Genomic DNA, 23,315 nt, shown 5'->3' with positions numbered 1-23,315 from the left:
TTATACTCATGCTAACTTATTGCTACTCACACCTTGGTTTTGGTGTTTAAGCTTTTCATTACCAAATTGCAGGATTTAATTTTACCAATTTGTTACTAAGGAGTGTTGCACTTTAAACAGGTCCTATTATGCTTTTTCTTCTCTCAGATATACTCCGAGGATTGGTAGTGTGGGCGACAGGAAGTAACCTAACACAATGACGAAGACTACGCAAGACAGCACAATCAAACAATTATATGTGACAAATGATCAAAGTAACAAATAATACAAAAAACCAAAAGGAGTCATAAATCCACAAAACTAAAAACCATAACAGCGAGGTTCTGGCTCCAAAAAGCAGGGGTGCGTCTAGAAAGGGGGTATGGGGAGGCATAGAATTAGAATAGAATTCAACTTTATTGTCATTGCACATGCACAGGTACAGGGCAACGAAATGCAGTTTGCATCCATCCAGAAGTGCTTTAGTGATATAGATATATTACAATATATATTAGCAATAGTATAGATATGTAAGTATATTACAGAAATGGGTCTATTATGGTATGTTATAATGTACACGGTATGAAGTATGTTGTGAATATTCTATAACTATAAGCAGTGTTGGGAAGGTTACTTTTAAAATGTATTCCATTACAGAATACAGAATACATGCCCCAAAATGTATTCTGTAACGTATTCCGTTACGTTACTCAATGACAGTAATGTATTCTGAATACTTTGGATTACTTAATATATTATCATACTTTTTACAACAACGTGAATATACTATTGCTGTGTGATTTATTACTATTACTGAAGGTCCGCGACTCCGAACTGTAGTAAAGGGACCTCTGACTAATACGGCGGGGTCCCTGTCGGCTCGTAGCCGAAAACTAGCTTTACTTTGTTGTGTGGGTCAACTTTTCTTGCGAGAGACAGAGAGAGGCATTGAAAGACTGCTCCAACGGAACTTATTGTTTTCGGAGGAAAACACGAACACGGTGTACAGTCGAGTCTTAATAGCTTGGCTGAAGTGGTTATTATTATATTTACATGCTTCCAGCTCCCGTTTTTCCTCGATGACAACTCCTACCTTTCCACTCCCCTTTTTCTCTCTCCCTCCTCGCGCTCACAGACCCATAACGTGTATGGCAGTCCATTCTCTCTGCAACACGGACTACACTGCCCATGATGCTACATTCTTTAGAGCTATGCTTGTAGCATTCTGCCTGTTAGCTTAGCACAACAACAACAACAACAACAACAACAACAACGAAAAGGCGCTCTCTCACCTAGGAAACACACAGTCGCAGAGAGAGAGAGAGCGTCGCCCTGTAACCATGGCAACCGTAGTGCTGCCGCCTGGAACAACAGAACGTAGCTGTCAAACAAACCCAAACAGTCCTGACCCGCGACAAAATGAAACAGGAAAGTACCGCAGTGTAATCCATTTATTTCAACAAAGTAACTGTATTCTGAATACCACCTTTTTAAACGGTAACTGTAACGGAATACAGTTACTCATATTTTGTATTTTAAATACGTAACGGCGGTACATGTATTCCGTTACTCCCCAACACTGACTATAAGTCTGTGAAGGTTCTCAGTCATCCAGGTCATCATAGTCAAAGGAGCTTGCAAAGAAAAGCGTCTGGACTTCTTTAAGTTACTTCAAGACGTTTCGCCTCTCATCCGAGAAGCTTCTTCAGTTCTAAGGTCAAATGGTGGAGAGTCCCAGATATAAACCTAGTGGGAGTGTCCCCCCACAGAGGGACAAAAGGACCCCTGATGATCCTCTAATCGCCTGAGCCAAGGTGTGAAACTGGGTGTGGGTCCCAATCAGCCAGAGTTTCGGGTGAGCTCATTGTGAAACCTGGCCCCACCTTATCATGCGAATTCCTGAGATCAGATGGCCCAGGATGTGAGTGGGCGTTAAGGCGTCTGGGAAGGGATCTCAAAACTGGATTATAGATGGCAGAGAGTTGGTGTTGTAAACCACCGCCTCTGTTCAAAGATGGTCGCTCACAGTGGACATAGATGGCTTCTTTCACTCCTCTTTCAAACCATCTGTCCTCTCTGTCCAAAATGTGAACATTGGCATCCTCGAAGGAGTGTCCTTTATCCTTAAGATGCAGATGGACTGCTGAGTCTTGTCCTGTGGAGGTGGCTCTTCTGTGTTGTGCCATGCACTTGTGAAGTGGCTGTTTGGTCTCTCCAATGTAGAGGTCTGGGCATTCCTCGCTGCACTGTACAGCATACACCACATTGCAGTCAATTTATTTCTGTGCATTTTTTTTTCACACTGCATCAAATTAAAGTTGATTACGTCGATTAAGCATCATGAGGTGGAGGGTGGTTCCTTATTTTTTCTTTTTTCTTTTTTTTTTTGCTGGGAGTTTTAGAGCCCTATTAGTTAGGTTGCTTACTCTTTAAAATACCAGAATAGGGAGGATGGAGTAGGTTTAAGTTTATTAGATTGATCAGTATTGCTGAACTATGAAATATTTTGGGTGCAATGCATTTTTTGCATACAGGTATAACAGAATAGCTTTAGTTTTTTTTTGTTTTGTTTTGTTTTTTTAACTTGAGTATGAACTTATACAAAAAGCAGCAAGATATTAAAAAACAGTTTTATTGATTAAAAAACACACTATATCGGAAGTTTAATTCATATCGGTATCGGCCGATATCCAAATTTATGATATCGGTATCGATATCAGACATAAAAAAGTGGTATAATGCCATCTCTACTATCAATAGAAAGGCACCACAGAAACACTAGGAAGACTAAGAAAGAAGAAAACAAAAAAAATGTTCTGTTTTCATCTATATAATTGTTACTACTGAACATGTATAATATAGATAAATCCATTATAATATCAATGGACATGTTTTGGTTTAGCAACAGCCAAAGGGCGTCAAGTTTGGCATCTCTGATGTTGTCATCTTGTTTTGTGAAATCAAACAGGACATTTAGGGTGCTAATGCTATTGCTAGCACAGACTAGCTAGCTTGGTTATGAAGAACAGATTGTCCACTCCTGGTGAAGTGTGAATTTCCAAGCTCCCAGTTGGAATTTTCAATTGGAAAATCCACTTGAGTTGGACTTCCAACTCAAGAAGTCAAAGTAGTCCCACGTAAAAATCCAAGATGGCGGCAGTCAATTGTTGTCTATTAGCCATACACAGAGCACTGACCAGGCTCTATTTGTGAATATGTGGTGATGGTATTTTTAAGTGCCAAAAAAAGAGAACTCCCCAAAAAGCAAAGCATTATGCTGTATTGCTGGTGATGCATAATGCTCCGGCTTGCTAAGGAGCAAAACAAATCCTGTTTTTTGTTGCTTTTTCAACTTTGCTACTGCCCATACGGTAAAAAAATATATTTTAAAATACATTTTGAAATATATTTCAAAATATACAAAAAATGGCCAAAAAATATATGTGCTAAAATACATTTTAAAATATATTTATATATTTAAAATGTATTTTAGCACATATATTTTTTGGCCATTTTTTGTATATTTTGAAATGTATTTCAAAATGTATTTTAAAATACATTTTTGAAATATGTTTATGTATTTTGAAATGTTTTTTAGCACATATATTTTTTGGCCATTTTTTGTATATTTTGAAATATATTAATAAAATATATTTCAAAATACAATTTAAATTTATTTAAAATCATTCAAAAAAATATAAATTTAACCCTTCATATATTTCTAAGAAAACACATTCACATGTAACATCTGAAAGAAATCTTTATTTGATGTTTAAAACATACATATAGCATATCAATCAAGCAAGGAATATTCATTTTATAAGTTTATTCTCATTACATACTCAAACATTCTAAAAGAAACACACACACATATACATATATGTGTGTGTGTGTGTGTATATATATATATATATATACACACACACACATATGTGTGTGTATGTGTATATGTGTGTGTGATTGTATGAACATAAGTCAGCATACTTAAAATGTAATTTCTTTTCCTTTTCCAGCAGTCTCAGTTCCCCCAGCTTTCACGGCAATACAGATACAGATATTAATACAGATATATTTTACGCATAATTTTACCTCTTTTTTTTCCTAGATGGGAAGTCTATCCAGTTCACATTACAGTAATGCTAACACCCCTTTTGGTCGTCTCTCCTTACCTTCCAGCATTCATAAATCTGTTGACCTTCTTTGTCTGAGACCAACCACTACAATGCATCATCACCTATTTGTATTGGTAACTTACTTTACAACCTATTTTAATGGTTGCAAAGTAAGTTACTTGTGCTGTATGCAATTTTAGATACACAGAAAGTCTTCACTTACTATATATGGCTGTCATAGTGTCCTTATCAAGGGCAGTTCTTCACTCTGCGCCGATGTCCGTTTTGCTCTGTCCTCCTATAAAAAGCATGAACATTTGAGTGTTTGACTAGTTTTAGATTTCCAAAAATTTGATATTTGTACAACTAAACATTTGAACTACAATATATGCTATTGAGCGATACTTTTATGGGTAATTTTTGGTAAAGAAACTGGTGACAGAGTTGTAGGCTTTTTAAAGTACTATTAGCTAACCATTTGAACTGACTTTCAAAGCTGATTACCTTTTAAATTGCTGTGGATCAAAACCTCCAGTGGGAAGGCGGCCATTAGAAGAACACGCACCATTGAACCTGAAAATAACAAAAACAAACAAAAAACAGAACAATATATAAGAGTCCGGTAGGGTAATAAATCTCTTCTGAAGCAATATAGTTCATTTTGGGTGAAAAACAAAACATTCCTCTAAAATATATATACTGACATCAGCAATCAACATCATGATTGTAATTATTTCCTTTTTAGTACATCTACTGCTGTTTGCATGTGTCAAGCACTACGACTGTATCTATGCATATAAATTCACCATATATATCCAGCAAAAATGTTTTGTTATAGTCAAAAGGAAAACAAACAAAGGCATTCAATCAGAGGTGAGAAATTAATTGGGAATATGAATTATAGGTGAACTATTCTTTACCTACTAGCAATCAAGCTTCTTTAACCAAGAAGCTTGAAATATTTGAATGTAAAATAAAATAAATAAATAAATAATAATAAAAATAACATGATGTAATTAAAATGCACAACTTACATTAAGGAAATCTGCATTTGTATCCACAGGCTAAAAGTAAAACAGTAAATGTGTTAGTGATAGTACAGGTATTTGTAAAAAAAAAAAAAAAAAAAAAAAAAAAAAAAAGAGGCAGTAACTGTGACGCTTCTAGTGGGATGCTAAATGCAGAGATTTATATTTACAGTATAATACTGCATGTACGGGTAACTGTGTTGTGAACTGTAACTGAATATTAGAGAATCTCAGAGAAATTAAATGTATTTATTTTTTGAATTTATCAATCATAAAACCGTCTGTTTTGAAGGCCTGTTACGATAGCGACTTTTTGTTGGTCGGTATATTGCCCCATAAACAATTGCGACAAGTTATGTCATTGTCATTTTAAGACCATTTTATGTCTTTGAATGTATAATCATAATATAACACCATAATAATGCAAGATCTACACACTTTCAATTGACAAACCAACATCTAATTCTTAAAGTATTTAGATCATTGAAATTAGGAATCAAAATATTAGATACCTTAAAAACTTGAATAAATAGTAAATTTTCTAACAAATAGAAAACAATGTTATTTAATGTTATTGTTTTGTTATCATTATATTTTATTTTTGTAAATATAATGGCGGATAAATTACATCATCAACAATTATTGAGGTCATGTACATGTATTGTGTGTTAAGTCGATATATCGATTATTGTGATAGGCCTACTGTTTTGGTATCATAACGAGCTTGTCAAACATGCATGACCACTAAACAATGTCTAAGCAGTAGTATTGGTCTGAATGACAACAAACATAACTAGTGTTTTGGAAAATCTGTTAGAAAACAGTTATTTCAATAATTATGATTAGCATGTGACACAGACACCGCATAAAAAACTACAACAACAAATACTTACTTTAGGAGGATGGGGGAGGGCAGCATGAGGTTGAGACTTTGACATCTGTAAAAAACAAATTCATGTATTACAAACAAGTCACTTAAAAATACATTAATGTGGCAGACTGTTCCCTGTTCAGATGCAGTGTATAAGTACAATCAGGGCTGTCACAACAATGGGGTGGGGCCAAGTGGCTGCAACCCTAGGTACAATGTGCAGGTATATATAATTACATATAATATATGTGAATAAAGCAAGAATCTGTTTAGGTTAGTCACTGTGCTGACTGATGCTTGCTAGGTTTATATGATTGCAAACTGCACAAAAACAACAACAGCAACAACATTAATGACAATGACAAACAAAATTACTTACATTTATGTAAATCTCACATTAGGAAGATCTGCATTCGATTTCATGGGCTGAAATAAATAGGCAGAAACATTACTGCTAAAAAAATAAAAAACAAAAACTCTAAAAAGCCTAAAAATGACTTAAAAAGCAAGGAAATGTGGAACATTGTAATTAGCGAACATTAATAAAGCATAACTGTTCTTTGTTTCTAACCTTGGTAAGTACTCTGTAGCCAGAAGGAGAGGTAGGATTTCTGTGAAAGCCAAATTAAATGTGAATAGGCTTTGATAGTTATTGAGAAGGCAGAATAATAAGAAAAGGCAAAAGTACGTCACAATATAATTAATTAAGTTACATATTTTGATTACCAAATTATGGAAGCGTGGAGCTGCCACCCAGGCAAAAGAAAAATAGAGCTGTATCACGTTATGACGTGAAATGTTTATTGTTCTAACATTATGCTTTTCATGTTTGTATAATATAATATCACGTTATTATAATATACATAATTGTCACGTTCGCACAATATTGTACGGACGTGATAATTATGTACATTTTTCGTACAATGTTGTTCAAACATGTTGTTCAAACATGATAGTATATTGTTAGAACGATAAACTTTTCACGTTATAACGTGATATACTTATATTTCTCTTTTGCCTGGGTGGCAGCTCTACGCTTCCGTTCCAAATACACGAGAATAAAGTAATATTATATGGGAAAAGGCACCTGCTAGCTTGATGATGGAGGCTTCTTAGACTGGCCACCCGCCTTGGCTTCTTGTCGCCACTCCACGAAATAAAGGTCCGTTTCCTCCATGCCGGCTAATTATTCATCCTCATTAAAATCTCGTATATGTTCAGTTGGCAGAATTGAGAATTTTACATCTTCCAACCACTTAATTAACGCGAACATAATCGGCTTGTTTCTTCCCGTCTCCTGTATCCGGCCGTTCCTCTCGCTGTCAGATTTCGCGCCTCAGAGACGTCGTTATTTTTCAAAAAAAAAAAAAAAGAAGAAAGAAAGAAAGAAAGAAACAGCAACAACTACTAAAGAGAGTTTTTGCACGTTCATTGCACATTTGTGGGAATGTTTAAATATTTAATTTTTATTAATTACTTTTCATTATATCTTTATTTTTTAAACCACCGTGGCAATGCGCATGCGCATACACTCCTGCACGCAAAGGGCTTTGGAGTTGACGTAATGTCGCAATGCATTGTGGGAGCGCAGCACCATCTTGGCAGGTCACGAATCAAAACAAGATTGCTACGAACCATTCTGAAACGTAGCTCAAAAGAAAATGACGGTATAGAGACAGATTCTGTCCAGATGCAAAGAGACGGTACTTGATTGTTGAAATGTGGACCCGTATGAAATATAGCCGTGGAGTAGAAACCCTGAAGACCAAACCGCTATTGACTTAGCATGATCTACTCTCATACCTTGTCTGTGGAGTCAGAGCATACACGGCGCACCAATTTCGCAATTATAAATCTCTGGAGGCGCACATCCAATTCACCAAGGACTGGGTACAAGATTTGGCTATTTTTAAGCCTCCACGTTGTGAGTACGCCGTCATTCAAGCAAAGGTAAGTCAGCTTGAGTACTGCGAGTAAAATGCGTTTGATTCCCCCCAGCATTCAAATTAGTGCTAGCAAAAATTCATTCGTGAGGGGGAAATTACAGTGAGAACATGTAGAGGCTCTGTTAGAGGGATAACATAGTGAGTTCAGTGCATTGATGTGACATTGTCCTGAAGGATTTAGTTATTCTTTATGGTTAAAGAAATTGCCCTAATTAATTCATATTTATTATAAATAATCCTAATTACACATCTTGCTTCCTTGTTTGTGTCCTGTGTCACTAAAAATACATTCTGTTTTAGTTTTATACATTGATTAATGACCTGCAGAATCTGCTTGTCATATTAGGTGTCCATAGTTGTCACTTAAAGTCGAACTTTATGTTTTCTCCCTCTTGAAAGTGATTACATCCTTGCATTACATACTTTAGGTTCATTTTTTGCTGATAGGTTTCTAAAAAGAAACATGCAGATTTAGAATATAACATGCAGCGTTCTATAGATGGATACATAAAAACACTTTATTTGTTACATTTATGATAAATGGATTTGAAAGTAAATAAAACACATTTGTGTCGGACTTGGCTTATTAAAGTTCTTGTCTTTAAATGAACTTTGTCTGTGTGTGTTTTAGGTCCTGCACTCTTAAAGACTGAATTGCAGCATTGCAGCCACAGGTCATTGTGAGCATCACAGGGAAGGTTGAAGCCGCCCACTGCAGCTGTATGGCTAGAGTCGTGGAGACTTGCAGCCATGTCACTGCTCTTCTGTTTAATGTAGAAGCAACAGTGAGGATCTGTGGCACAAGGACTGTTACAGATGAACCTGCATACTGGGTTTTGCTGGGTAATATGACCAAGATACAGCCAGAGGTTGGCCATAAGATAGACTTCTCCTCTTCAGCTGCCCAAAAAAAAGGTTCTTGATCAAAACATAAACAGACCATTCGTTGTGACAGGTAAAAGAAGCCATCCTCAAAAAAGAAAAGTTCCACCTGCTACTGTGGAGGAGTTGGATCAACTGATGGGACAATATTTTTCCAAGCATAGTTCTGTTCTGAATAACCCATAATGTTTTAATTTAGGGGCCATGTAAATACTTTGCATTTACTGAATATGTACTTACTAAATACCACTGTTCAAAAGTTGAATAAAAAAACAAAGAAATGTTTGCCTATTTTTAATTAAAAGCACTTTGTCGAACATCACATCAGTTACAATGTAGAAAAAATGTTATGTATAGTTTACAAATGACAAAATGTTCACATAAAATCATGACAGCATTTGTATAATATCACCCACTACTAGCATTCTGTAATTTACTGTCTCTTTTGAAAACTTATCACTACATAAACAGCACAAGACTTAAAAGTATTTAACAAGAGCATTTTTCCCTGGTTTTACTACCACACTGGGGCACATGTTCACCAAAACGCAGCAAACCTTTGCCATCTTATCCAGGAAGGTCACCTTTTTACCCTCACATGGAAGAAGTAATCTGATTGGCATGGTGGTATGTAGCATGTAGTTTGAAGCAGGGATTTCGTAGTGCCCCATGTGTAGTGTTGGAACCCAGTCAGGATTTGTTTCATTCATTTCATAGGCTGGTTTGTTGCAATAATGCCAAATAATTAGCAACTCTATAAATAGAAGGTAGTTCTGCATGTTTGTTCTAAGTTTGTGCTATTGAAAATAAAATTAACAGGCTATAAATAATAATATGAACTTATTTAGAACTTACCTGAATGAAAATACTGGAGCACACCAACAGATATCTGTGGCTGGTAGAGAACTGAATATCAGCTCGTCTCGCAGCTGCTATCCAGGCTAGACGCCTTCTTTTGGTAACATCCAACACATAAGCTCCCTCATGATGTTTCCAGGTGAGGAAACAATGAAAAGAGAGCCTGTTTTCAAGCTTATTCCTTTGTCGGTAGTGCAATCTAACATTACAACCGACCACACAGCAAGCATTTGTTTGGCCTGCTAATATGGCGCCTTGACCAAAAATCCTGGCTACGCCCCATCCCGTAAGATCACGCTCCAGAGCCCTATTAACGTACGGATCTAGAAAGAAGACGCTGCATTTTTAACTCTGAGGGAGATGGAGAATGAGCCTATTTCCAAAACAGTGGAGTGTGTTCCTTTAAGTACTAAATTGTATATATTGTCAAAAACTAAAGTGTACATAGCAGTTGTTGTATCTTGTTTACTGTATCACTGACAGATAATTTCAAAGTCAATGAACGCTACATTATAGTGAGATATTGTGTAATGTGAAATACTGTAAGCAAATGAATAAACAACCTAATTCGTGATAGACCTTTGACTCTGTTTTGTTTGAATCCAACTGTTTTTTGCAGATGTGCATAAAACATGTTACTTTTAGTATTGTTATCATTATCATCATTATTGCACTAAATATATTTTAAATAAAGGATACTTTGATATACATTCTACTGTAAGGTTGGAAATGTATTTTCTTCACCCTAAAATATGTTTTGAAATGTATTTTGGTTTGAAAGAAATATATTTTCAATTTCAAAAATATATTTTTTTGGAGCATCACAAATACAAAATATATTTACCATATATTTGAAATATATTTTGGCCAGGAAAAATGTATTTTTTTACCGTATGGGATGAAGCGCCTTTAACTTTACTGAATGCAGAATTACTAAAGAAACTGATCTTAGTTCAACTAAACTGTAGAACAACAAAAAGGACTCCACCTCTTGCTAAAAGTAGCATGCAAAACTTTACACATTAATGCAATTTAAATTAGTGGGCTGGTTAAAAATTATGTTTTTTGTCTTGTGGGGGAAAATTAGACCAAAAGCCGAAATCCGTTTATTCCAGGCTGTTTATCTCTGCTGTACAGGTGAACATTTCACTGTGGAGGATTTACGGGGATTGAATCACAGTCAGCAGACTGACCACTTTTTCTGTAGCACCAAAAGTTGCCACTTTGTATTTGCACAGTTACTATCTTTGTTTCCAGGTTGCTGTATTATCCCCTATTTCCTCGTGTTTTAGTCTTGAAACTGTAGAACACAGCTGTTGAAGTTTAATCTTCTCGTGGTGTTAACAGAAACTGATTTATTTTTGCCTTAGCGTTCATGGATTTTTCATTGACATCAGTGACTTTTTTTGAAGGCTTTTGCAAATGTGAAAGTACCCAAAGTCTGTGCATGCTTATTATATAGACTTAGCGGTCCAGAATTTAAACAGACAAAAAATCCCATCTTTTTATGTCTTTTAACACTGTTATGTTAATACTACAGCTCTCTCATGTATCTGTTATTAGGGCTGCATGAAAAAGATTTGATCTAACAAGGGGGAAAGTGAAGGGAAAAACACAGTAGTACCTTATTTATGAATATCTACCAACAATTTCTCATTGTTTATATCACACCAAAAGTCAAAATGTGTTTTTGTGACAATATTCTTTTGCTGTGCATGAAATAGAGCCACATCCTAATGAAATGAGAGAAAACAGCTGAAAGATTTTCACTCATGGTGCTTGAGAAATTAGCATTGCGGGGGACACTGTCACTGCATTTTCACTGGTTTAGTCAGAGCGGGCACATTTTTCTTGACAGGGGTGTCGCTTGTTCTTGTGCAAATTATCACAGCTTTATCACACTGTGCATGCTGTAAACACACAAAGAGTTTAAACGGGCAGAAATCGTGACACCTTGGACATAAAAATATTGGCAACATTGTTTGAAAATTACCCAACATTCTTATCTATCTGTGTGTTAACGAAACATAAACTGCATGCTTATTCTCTTCCCGCACATCACAGCTCTGCGTTTCAACAAGAAACTCTGTTTTATCCAACAGAAAACTCTAGAGCTCCTCTCATTTTAACATGTAAGACAGACATGGACCTATAGGGATTCTGCATTATTGCACTAATGAAAGACATAGCTCACAATGGGTCACATTCATCTAGCTGCTTTGAATAGTGGTCATTGAAAGCCAAAGGCCAACATTAGATTAGTGACCCCCTTTACTTTCTATCAAACAAAAAACTATTTGAAGTATCTACTTGAACCACTTCCTCTGGCTCTAAGGCGCATTTATTCCTACCTCTGACTCATCGCCATGTCACAGATTCTCCTTAAATGACTTCAGCATACACCACGCTGCCCAAGCTCTCACTCACAGTAAAATCACAAAGTTATTCATCTAAGCCAGGCAAACAGAGGACAGGAAACTTAAATAAACCTATGGATCATTTCTCCTAACACCTGATATGAGCATGAGGTCATAAGGAAAAGTGCATTGTTTAAAATAATTAAAGATGTACTTTTATTTATGAATCAAGGCTGCAATAATAAAATACAGTTAAAGGCTGAAGCAATGATGGCAACCAATTTAAAGTTGAATGTTTTGTTGACCCATCGTTCCACCTCAATTATTTTCCTTTGTGAGTTTTTCCATTTTCAGTCACTTTCATCATAATAAATTCTGTAACTAGAGAGCTCTGTCACTTGGGCACGAGGAAAGCTTGCTAAGATTTGTACACTTCATATCTTCTCTACAGAAACCTCACAGGGATTAGTTCAGCATTAAGTAACTTTTGGCTGTTAAAATGAAAGAGTGGACCCACTTTGCAGACCTCAGCATCAGTCCGAGGAACTCCTTGAAGTCACGTCACTGAATGTCCTCATTGAATTAAACTAAATTTGTGTTAAAGAATAATTTTCAACTATCATTTTATTGAATCGAGCAAAGTGAAGAAATGTAACACATATCATCTCAGGCTTTCGTGCCTATTTCTAATTGACTTTAAGCTCAACTGGTCCATCCCCGGGCTTATGACACTGACATCAGGGCCAGAGAAGTGATGGCTGTTTCAGTCAAAAACGTTCAGTTTATCATGTAAAATATGTGTAATGGCTTAATAGAGATATTTATTGTTTTAAAAAACACACTACAGTTTGTGTATGTGGAGACCAGAGACATTGTGTGGCCATCTGTTCACAACTATATTTAAAAAAAAGATTGTAATCTTCCTGACGTGAAGATGTATATTACCTCTTTGTGAACCATCTTTCTTCTCAGAGGGGACGGGCATTTTGAGAGGAAATTTGAGTCTACAAGTCCTTGAATGTCTGCATCCAAAAAAAAACTTGTGCCTTTAGAAATAAGCAGCCAGTTTCACCAGTTAGAGTAAAAAAATTAAAAGGACTGAACATGAATCACTGTGAGTCACTCAAGGATAAAAACAATAACAAATGATTAAGACACTGGGCTGCTGCATGTCACAAAAGTCTAAACACAGACCCTGCATCCATTAGCAGTTTTGAAGTTATTCAGGAAGCCACAGCTCTGGCTTACCATAAAACACTGCAGCAACTTTTTACACGCCATAACTTTCAGCCATTTGCATGTTTTGGTCTTCCAACTCTCTTCAAGTGCAGGTAGGGTTGGACAGATGAGGGGCCGCCTTGGATTCCCGCTGTTCGGCTGACTCCGTGGTGCGCATCAGTCTCATTTTCAGCCAGTCCTTAGGACCAGCTCCAACACCAAGTTTCCACCACATGCTCTGCTTCATTAGTGGGAATCGGGCTCTTCCATAGATTTGCAAACTTTCAAGTTTAACATCTCTATTTCTCTGTTTCCCAGTGTTACCTCTGTAGCCAAAGAGCAGCTAGCTCTTCAGCGTAAGCTACCTGTTCCCATCAAGCTTGTCCTGTCCCTTTGACATCCCTCATCTGAAAACCTTTCAATTTTATTTTTTTATATACTGCCATATCATTATAACATCTTAGGCACAAAGAAAACCTCTCCCTCCTCCAGACATAAATCAGACTAGCGGTCCCCCCTCTATGCATTCTTCCCAGACAAACCAAGTGAGCCACCTCACCCACGTCAAACATAATCCTCTGGAATATTTCTGTGGAACTCCTCACCTGGACTAACCTCTCCTCTCTCTCAGTCTGCCCTGGGTTTTGCTTCAGTCCACTTTCCTTTATTGCCATCTTGGCATGTGACATTCTGATTAATAATAAAATAACTAAAAAGTTAAGAGTTACAGTTCCTGAACAAAAAGCTCGTAAATATTTTTAAAATGTGCTATTTTTTGTTTCACAGACACCCTTTTTAGATTATAGAAAATTTGTGTTTGTGTCATTTGAGGCACGCTTCTCTGTTGTGATTTCACTTCATTACTTAAATCACGCTGCTGTTATTGTGTATATGCTGCTGTTATTGTGTATATATTTATTTATATTTCTTCATACATTCTTATATAGTTCTATATTGTGTATTGTGTATTTTGTTGTACAGTTATTTTATTTTCAACTTTAATTTATATATTTTATCTTATTCTCCCAGTTAAATTTACCCTTCATTCTAATTTGTGTTGTACAGTTATTTCATTTTTAACCTTAATTTATATTTTATTCCTTCCTAGTTAAATTTACCCTTTTTAATTTTTCATATTTATTTCCTATCTTATTCATAGCCTTTTCCTTTTTTGTTTTCTTTAGGTCACGAGCAGTTGTCCAAGCATTTCACTACATATCGTACTGTGTATGACTGTGTACGTGACAAATAAAATTTGAATTTGAATTTGAATTTGAATAATAAAGGATTATGGGCCGCCAGCCTAGTAAAGGAACTGATGCATGTGAGTGGGCATGTATCTGCCACCCAGAGTCCTCCTGCTACATTTGTCATAAACAGACTGCTGAAAATAACAGGAAAATGCCAATGGTGTTAACTGTGAATTACCTACTGTTTTGTGGGCGCTCATGATGATGCAACAAGGCATTTTTCCAGGCAGTAAAGTAAAATTAAGGAAAGATCTGCATCCAGCAATATAGAAGAGATTATATACTGTACTATGATGCAAAATATTAACTAAAACAAATTAAAAAGCAGTAAGTAATAAATTTTAAAAAATGGTTTAATAGGACCATGAACAAATTCATATAAATTCAGTTTTATTTATATAATGCCAAATCACAACAACAGTTACCCTAAGTTGCTTTATAATGTAGGGTAAAGACCCTAACAATCAGATGACCGCCTATGAGCAAACACTTGGCGACAGTGGGAAAGAAACTCCTTTTTAACAGGAAGAAACCTCCAGCAGACTCGGGCTCAGGGATGGGAGGGAGACAGGATAAAAGACACACTGTGGAAGAGACCCAGAGATTAACAATACCTAATGGTTAAATGGAGAGTGGTGTGTTAGTGCACAGAGTGAAACGAGGTGAGTGAAGACGAAACACTCAGACTCAAACACAGAAGCAGAGACTACGTCTGTCATGCAAGAGGAGAACATAACAGAAGTCTTAACAAATAACTTGGAGAGGCTGAGCTACAGTACTGTGCAAAAGTCTTGACTCACTCCTTGTTTCTTTATATTTGTCTTCCAAGGTCTTGAGCAATAGTTCTCCAGGTTTTCTGAAAGACTTTTATGACCATTAACACTGAACATGAATCAGTCAGTGAACTATTGTGTCATAAAGCATAAAGCTCTTATTCAAAAACAAATTTTCTACAAAAAAACCACCAAAGACAACACAGATAGACAAGCATGAAATAATGTTTTTGCACTAACAACATTAATTCCCAAAGAGATATTGGCTTAAAAGTGAGATATAAGAGTCTGACTGGCCACTACTTCATTTTACAGCATGACAATGATCCTAAACACCCAAAACAGTTAAACGATACCTAGATAGAAAAACACACATAGACTGGTAATGGATTGGCCTCCCCAGGACCTAAACTTCAGCAAACACCCAAAGAAGACTTTGAATGTCCTTCAAGAAGCCTGGAGATCTATTCCAGAAGACTACTTAACCTCCTAAGACCCGAACTCTTCCACAGCATGCATTTTTAATTTCTCTTTGATATTTGGGCATATTGGGGCCCGATGAATGTACAAACAAAAATTACCAGATTTTTTTTTTACCTTATTTTTGCTTTTAAGAAAAATAAGAGCCACATATGAGGGTATTCATTTAAAATTTTGATAGAACAGTAGCAGTATGATGTCCTCGTAAGTGGATATCAGGCACATGTAGAGGAAAATTTGGTGTTTTGGTCTAAATAACCCAAAATGTGATGTCCACATATGTGAACGCCAAGTCCTAGGAGGTTAAAGAAACTACAAGAAAGCTTGCCTAAGAGACACCAGGCTATGTTCAAGGATAAAGGTGGTCAAACCAAATATTGACTTTAAAGCTCATTAGATTTGTACAAATTCCATTTTTTCCCTTATATATGCTGTATTTCCATGTATCTCTGTGTATTTTTCCGATAAATCGCACAGTACTATATATATACACAATAATGAGATATAGGTGCACACAATCATCAACAGATGAAAACAATCAGGGAGTAAGAGGAGGGAGAAAAATTAATGTAAAGCACAAGAAGATCAACCTTCAATATAAATAATGTAAGAATCCAAAAGGCAGTAATCACAGAGACAAGAAGACTCACACTGAACATGAAGACAGAGACAAAGCAAAACTGGAAAATAAACACAAAGTCAGAGAGGAAAGAATTAGTAGGGAAACACTAAACCAAGAGTTTGAAAAACTTCACGAAAAATAGACATGAAACAACAAAATGACAATAACTAAGCATGCCTAGTGTGAGTACAAGAAAATAATTATTATAATATGATGTGTTAAATTTGTTTAGATCAGAGGAATAAGGAAGGATTTGTCTGTGTTTTAAGTTGGCTTAGCTGTAGCCCTGAGAGTGTGTGTAATTGTTTTGAGAGAAAGGAATTTATGGACACTGGGGGTCTGCCTGCCATAGAAGGAGACAGGAAGCTACAGTTGGGGGTTGCTGATGCTGATGCTTGTACTTTTATTAAAACTCATAATTGTTATAAACTTAGAAGTAGGTTTGTAGGAGACTCTCCACCATATCTGTAAATGTAAGACAACAAGAGGCCAATGGCCCAGTGGATGCAGAGTGGGGGTCTCAGTGTTTGTAATATGTTAGCTCTGTTTTGTATGTTGTCTAAAGGAATTTGGTGTAGCTTGGGTGAGGAGATTACTTTTATGACCCCCAGGAAGTCACGTATACAAAGACACATACACACACAGTGCTTTGACTGTTACGACACGCCCACACCTACACGCACACTCACTCACGTGCACTCACATAGACATACGGGTACGCGCAAATACAGGCACTCACATGGTCGTGCATACACACAGACACAGAGTTTGCAGCACACCATGGGGTTTTATGATGGGGTCACTTCTACAAAACTGTGTTTCACAGACAAAGCAGTGAAGATCTGCAGAGGGACACCGGCCTTGCACGTCTTCCCTTCTAGAAGATGCATGCTTAAATGAAGATGAATAAAGGTGAATAAAGGTTTTGTGAAATGACTACTGAGTTCCGGTGCCGTCTCTGGATGCTTCGAGGAATAAAAAGAACCGGGGTGAAACTGATTTCGCAACACTAGCCCTAAGGTCCTTTCAAAGTTAGGTGGTGTGTTTTTCCCTGCAAGCTGTTGTCTGTAAATATAAAAGGTAATTTTGTTTAACAGGCTGGATATTCGGCTTGTTATTCTATAAATATGAATGAGGCTTCTGATAAATTTAATCAAAGCAGAGAAAACGCCCTTGCTCACTCACTCACACCCTTATCCATTGTGCACAGTTTGCTACAGAGTGGACTCGGTGCACTGCTCAGTGCAGCGCAGACCACTGATGATGCATTATTAACACTACAGCATGTAACACTGCTCCACAATAATGTGTCGAGTATTCACGATTGTCTTTGTTACATAACGGGCGATCGTGGCTCAAGAGTTGGGAGTTCGCCTTGTAATCGGAAGGTTGCCGGTTCGAGCCCCGGCTTGGACAGTCTCGGTTGTTGTGTCCTTGGGCAAGACACTTCACCCGTTGCCTACTGGTGGTGGTCAGAGGGCCCGGTGGCGCCAGTGTCCGGCAGCCTCGCCTCTGTCAGTGCGCCCCAGGGTGGCTGTGGCTACAATGTAGCTTGCCATCACCAGTGTGTGAATGTGTGCGTGAATGGGTGGATGACTGGATATGTAAAGCGCTTTGGGGTCCTTAGGGACTAGTAAAGCGCTATATAAATACAGGCCATTTACCATAAACAAACCAAGAACATCTGCACCACATTTGAGTCCATGGACACAACAACAAGGGCTTTTTTGTATAAGAACGTGTCATTTTATTTACACCCCTCCACCTACACAAGTGGCATGTTACTGGAGCTGCAACTACACAATTGTATTCTGTTTGACAGTTTATTAAATGTAACCAGTTTAAATGTGGTGGATACACTTATGAGTTATGCTTTTTTTTTTAATATATGTATGTAAGGTTAAACAACATGCATACATTATGTGACAAAACCTTGAGTGAAAACAACATTTCTGGGACTCTTTACGATTTAATTAAAACGTTTTAACACTCTGAAGAAAGCTTTTTATCAATATGACTTCACATTTTATCACAATAATGCTTTGTTGTTACAGCATTATAGAAACACAATAACTGGAATTGTTCAACAGGAGTAATTGAAGTGAAGGACGAAAATCTATTAGCATATTTAGGTTGACTTTGAAACAGTAACTCTGGAGCTATTAAAGCAATTTTGTGAACTTAATGTGTTTGTACAAATGAAACAGTTTCCATTAATATTTAGCAAAGAGTAACAAATCCATGTCCTGTTAAATTCTTTATTGTCAGCCACAGTTAGTGGTTTTTTTGCCATTTAGACTCCATAGTTTAGGGAAATAGAAATATATGTGTGCTTTTATCACTGTTTGTGCTAATCACTGCTACCACTACTTGGACTGAGCAAGATTAAGAGGCATAGGGTGACAGCGGCTATGATGCAGATGCCTCATTTCTTTAAATTTTGCTAGGAAGAGGAAAAATATGTGGAGCAATTTATTGAAACATGCAGAAACATACATGGAAATACAGCATATATAAGGGAAACAACTGAATTTGAACAAATCTAGTTCTCCAGGTTTCTTGAAGGCCTTTCAAAGTTTTTCCTCGATGCCGGCTGGTTTTTGTTCTTTTCTAATCGCACACTCCTTCAGTAATGTTGAGGTCTGAGATCTAGGGAGCGCAATCCATGGCTGAGAGGGTTTTCGAGTAAAGAAATTTTGATTCAACAAAAGGAAGTGTGATAAATTATGTGTTTTTGCAACAGGTGGAGGAGATAGCAGAGGCTGATCGGCCCAAAGAAGGCAAGCAACAAGATGACTGGACAGTATTAAGATTGTGGGTGATGTAAGGAACAAGAAACATCCTAACACCCAGGAAAGCAGGCAAACGAGTGATTATAGATCTTCCTTATTGAACTTACACATAAACTTAATTTGTCTGATACATGTAGAAACAGTGTTGGTTCATTCCTTAAATAAGGTGACTGAATGACTCATAGATGAATGTTAAGTGACTTAAAAAATTGTCTTTTTTGATCTACTTGAGCATTCAAAGCTCTTTATGTAAATGCCACACTCACCTGTTCACACCCATTCATTCAAGCAGTGTTTTCTGCACCTATCTATCTAACACTCTCACAAATTCATACACTGATGAATGCAATGGAGAGCGACTTGAAGTGTAGTATCTTGCCTAAAAACACGTAGACATGCAGACTGGTGGTTGGATCCCTGGCTGCTCCAGTGTCCAATCTTCTGGCTGGTAGATGACCTGCTCTGCCTCCTGAGCTACAGCCATCCCAAAATAAAGAAATAAGTGGTGGCTCAAGACTTTTCCACAGGATTGTATTGAAGTAAATAAATATATATAAAAATAAATATTTTTTAAAAATTCAGTTCATTTCCATATTCACATTCATCTCGTTTCTTTGTCAAAGCCACAGGGGCCCACAGTGGACACGGGCAAAAGAGCCACAGGTTCAAGACCCCTGAGGCAGACAATCATTTGCACCACCACACCTTCCCAACATTTGAACTTGGTGTCCAGTCCACAGCATGTGTATGGCAGCACCAAAGCAACTCCGAGATGCAAGTGACTGTGACAAAACAGCATATTTGACAACCTGGGAGAGAGAACAGCTGGCTTTTAGTCAAGAAGACGAGGCTTAAAGAGGCACGAACTAAAAAGGCTTTTTTCAGACGGATAATGAACCGAGGGGCTTTTTTGCCATGAATAAAATTACAAAGCTCTTGTGGAGTCTTGGAATATAAATAAAGGGTAGAATTGAGCATAATGAGCCCCCCCTTTAAGTTAACAACTGCTGCCAGTTTTGTTTTTTGGTTTTTTTGGTACCTACTGATTTCCTCTTGCATTTTATGCAGATTGTGTAGAAGTGCCTTGCAATTCCAGGCAAAAAGCTTTCAGGGAATCATTTCTGTGACCCGAAATGCACAAAAAATGAACATAGTCAAATTTTACATTAGATAGTTTAAAGTCTCGCCTGAAAAACTTCACTTTAATATTTCGTCACTGCTTTCATTTGCAATGATTTTCAGGGGGTAGAGCCAATCATACTGCTGCAGCAGAAATAAGAGTCATTTCTGGAGCCTGTTTTAAATGTACAGTACTATATATAATACATCTATATAGTACTGTGTATATTTTTTTTTTCCATGAGAACAAATACGATGGATCCTCGACAAATCCTACCAACCAAAAAGGTGGAAGCCGAGTTGCTGACTTTATTTTTTTCTATGTCAGTGCAGCAAGCCATCACTTTCTCAGTCCAATTATTTTGGAGGAACATATTCCATTTCTCCCGACCTTCATTTTAACTGAGAGGGATCCCTAATTAGTTGCCATATTTTTCAAGTCGCTGTCCGCAGCAGATGAGGTGAGCCTTGTAATAGAGTAATAGCTGTGGCAGAACATTAAACCTTAACAGGCTTCCAGAAAGATGTTAAAAACAGCCCGAGTCCACATGACTGCCCAACTTTGAAGAAAACACCAAAATGTATGGTGTCACTACAGTCCTCTGCACAAGATGTGTGAGCATAGGAGACAGAGAGCAGGAGGAGAAGGATGGGGGGTGGAGAGGAAGGAGGAGGTATACACTCAGTTTATAATGGAAGCCAGATTAGAAATCAAAGAATGATGCAGTGAATCATTTTAGTTTGCAGAGAAAAAATACACAAAAATACACCAAGGAATCAGCGCCAAACGCAAAAGAGCTGCAGTTTTGGGGGTTCTTTTTGGGAGGGGGGTTGTCTGCTGTTGCCTTTTCATGTGTTTGCCTTCCTCCACCTTCTGCTGGAAACTGTTCCTCTTTGGCAGCGAATGAGGCGTGAATATGAAGTACCTTGGTACTTGTCACTCCATTACCTGCTCTCTGTGCTTCTCATTACAACTCCTTCCCCTGGGAATGCATTCTCACTGCAGGGCGAGTGTATTCAAAAGCTTTGTGTTATGCTAGGTGTTCCTGTTGTTCTTTGCCTATGAGTGTATATATAAGCAACAAGCACTTTTAAAGGAGAAAAGAAGCACAAACCAGAGCTTTTACAACTATATTATATAATGTATATTTAACACTGTGGCTGTATTGTGTCATTAGAGGACTAAGGAAAGTGTATTTGTTGGTGTAAGTGCTGAAAAATGTCAAATTCTGTTTGTAACTGTAACTAGACTTGCAAGAAGCAGTGGCAAAAATGCAAATGCAATGGTGTGAAAAAATGTTTGCCCCCTAAACCTAATAACTGGTTGGGCCACCCTTAACAGCAACAAATGCAATCAAGCGTTTGCAGTGACTGGCTGTGAGTCTTTCACAGTGTTGTGGAGAAATTTTGAACCAGTCATCTTTGCAGAATTGTTGTAATTCAGCTGCATTGGAGGGTTTTCACCTTTTTAAGGTCATGCCACAGCATCTCGATCAGTTTCAAGTCAGGAGTTTGACTGAGCTACTCCAAAGTCTTCAAGAATTAGTATACTGGGACATTTATACTTGTCTTTAATGTGTGGTTTTATTCAAACTGTGAAGCACTTTGTCACTGTATGTTTTAAAAAGTAAAGTCAGAGTAGCCTTGTGCTGCACAAGTTGAACAACAGGGTATAACAAGAAAAGTGTCCTGTTGAAATTAGAACTTTTTCTAATTAAAACAAGGAGAATATCTCTTTTCATTCTGCACCTTTTTTGTTAATAACAAGGCAGTTTCCCTGATTTATATGTGAGCATCGTATTTTAACCAATGGACATTTCCACCAGCCCAGAACTGGTTCTATTCTGGTTTAATAGCTGAAATCTTGTTTCATGGAGAGTCTACGGTGGCTCTGAGAGGTCAAATGCACTGCACCTTAAGAAATCACCACCAAATAGAAAACCGCTGCAAAATTAATGGAAGCCAAATAAAACACCACAGAAATAAAAAAAAAAAAACAATGCAAAAGTAAAATGAAAAAATTATTGTCACGTTACTGGACGCAAGAAAATGACAAAACAGCGACAGAAGTGACAAAGTAACTGTAAATGGCTCATAACAAGTATTATATCAGTCATGAAATTAAAACTCACATTGCCTGCATCTTCTTCTTATTCACAACACGAGTTAATACGTGTCTCAGTGCAATCATTCGTTTTGGTTTCTGTCACTGCTTTTCTGTCACCTTATTGTTTCCCCAAAAAACATTGTGTTTTGTGAGATTTTCATATTTCTATTTCCACTGTGCTTTATTCCACTTTCTGTTGTGTTTTGCATGCTTTCGCAGCGTGTGTTTGACCTCTCAGGGCCACCGTACAGTACAAGGCTTTGACAGAAGTTACTTAAAAGGAAAGAACAAGACATTTTAGGTATCTGTAATATCAGTTCACCTGACTCAACTAAACCAAACTAAAGGATATATACCAGAAACTTGCAGTCAAACGATACAAACTACCACCTTGCTTGGTTTTCACTGTTTGCTGTAAAAAAAAAAAGTCTCTTATCATGTCGGAACGATGGATCTGCTACGGCTTGGTGGTAATGAGGTGACACCCTGGTTCACTAACTCCAGAAAAGAAAACTTTTTTTCTTTAAGTCTTAACTCTGATAGTAAGCCAGTCCTTATCTCTGAACATCAGTGTCCAGCATCACTAATGCCGGCTAACAGAGCAAATCCCTGCAGCCGAGGCTCCAAAATCTTCTGCAAAGCCTTCACAGAAGAGTGGAAGCTTTTAGAGGAGCAGATCTATGCCCGTGGCTTTAATGTGAGATTTTTACAACTCTCATTTGTGTTTAGTTTTAGTATTCACATATACTTGTCACCACAGTGCTATAGGTGTCATCAGATGTGTCAAAACAAGTCAAGCAAGTCATAATATCACACAGATACAGGAGGAATATAGCACAGTCTTCCACACGGGGATCTGGAAGGTGGATGAAGCATTAATCAGCATGCCTGCACTGTCAGTAAACATACATTTTTAATTCA

General features: G+C 37.2%; 2 long non-coding RNA genes across 2 annotated transcripts; one reads left to right on the top strand and one right to left on the bottom strand.

Moving 5' to 3' along the window:
* Nucleotides 1–4,036: 4,036 nt before the first annotated feature.
* LOC308386343 lies at nucleotides 4,037–7,339 on the bottom strand. Its single transcript, XR_013969775.1, has 7 exons — nucleotides 7,078–7,339; nucleotides 6,562–6,601; nucleotides 6,370–6,416; nucleotides 6,013–6,057; nucleotides 5,126–5,155; nucleotides 4,596–4,664; nucleotides 4,037–4,389 (listed from the first exon to the last, which is right to left on the bottom strand). It is a non-coding gene; the product is annotated as an uncharacterized lncRNA (long non-coding RNA).
* Nucleotides 7,340–7,492: 153 nt separating this feature from the next.
* LOC308386344 lies at nucleotides 7,493–9,099 on the top strand. Its single transcript, XR_013969776.1, has 2 exons — nucleotides 7,493–7,940; nucleotides 8,568–9,099. It is a non-coding gene; the product is annotated as an uncharacterized lncRNA (long non-coding RNA).
* The last annotated feature ends 14,216 nt before the right edge of the window (nucleotides 9,100–23,315 follow it).

Source organism: Rhamphochromis sp. 'chilingali' (genome assembly GCF_963969265.1).
Source record: "Rhamphochromis sp. 'chilingali' genome assembly, chromosome: 18".
NCBI classification, from domain to species: domain Eukaryota; kingdom Metazoa; phylum Chordata; class Actinopteri; order Cichliformes; family Cichlidae; genus Rhamphochromis; species Rhamphochromis sp. 'chilingali'.
The sequence above is the reverse complement of the archived record's forward strand: the minus strand, read 5'-3'. Positions and strand labels throughout refer to the sequence as shown.